Below are 919 nucleotides of genomic sequence, written 5' to 3'. Positions count from 1 at the left end.
TGTGTCAGTATCTATGTTATGAAGTAAAGGAGACTTAGGTGAAATGTTTTTATTTATCACAACTGCTATATCAATTGCCAAGGACCGAGGACTTCAACAGTGTCCTGGAATTCTGGGAAATGTTCACACATAAGGCTATTGCATCAGCTGACTTAAATTGCCCCATACAGTGGTACACATCAACTCTTAGTGAAGTCTTCAATAAAACAAACAGGTTGAAAAATGGGTGCGAGGAGGCAAATACAGCATCTGCCTTTAGAGCTATCAATTCAGGAATTCTCTCAGTTCTGAAATCTTGCAGAGAAGTTATTTTTCTTTCTCAAAATCTGGTGACGACAACATTTCTTAGTCCAGATCTGGCAATTTTTCATCATCACTGCCTTGTGAGTCATCATCTGTTCCACTTCCTTCTGGTAAATATACATCCTCATCACCACCCATGGTGTTCGCTATCACAGAAAATGATACAAAGTAGACATGTCTTCATCTGAATCATCTTCCCACTCTTTCCAATTATTGAAGTCCACACCAAGCCAATTAAGCTTCGCCCTTTCTTTGGTTAATCTTGGCCATGACTGGCCAGATTCTCCTTTTTGTAAACAACATAAAATCGATCTATCCATTCTTTTATGCTTGGAATCATTTGGATCAATACAATGAAAAAGGTCAATTTCATTTAAATGTTTAAAATTATCACTTCCTCCAAGACAACTGAATATAAGTTTGGATATTTCAAAATTTACATTAACATTTTTACTGTCTTCAACACATCATTCAATGAAGACATTGTCCCTTCGATCATATCACTTTGCAAAAGCAGGCTTCATCATGAATGGGGTAGAGGGATGGGTGAATGGGAGGATGGGCCTCTCTGTGGCAGGTGATGCACAGTCGACTCCTCTCCAGTGGGAACGCTGGC

At 39.0% G+C, this 919-nt stretch overlaps 1 pseudogene; it reads right to left on the bottom strand.

Annotated features, from left to right (window-relative positions):
* Positions 1-345: 345 nt before the first annotated feature.
* LOC109377949 (prostaglandin E synthase 3-like) lies at positions 346-827 on the bottom strand (annotated as a pseudogene).
* Between the last annotated feature and the right edge of the window lie 92 nt (positions 828-919).

This window comes from Hipposideros armiger, unplaced genomic scaffold, assembly GCF_001890085.2.
Source record: "Hipposideros armiger isolate ML-2016 unplaced genomic scaffold, ASM189008v1 scaffold_1659, whole genome shotgun sequence".
NCBI lineage: Eukaryota > Metazoa > Chordata > Mammalia > Chiroptera > Hipposideridae > Hipposideros > Hipposideros armiger.
This window is presented reverse-complemented; position numbering and strand designations above follow the sequence as displayed.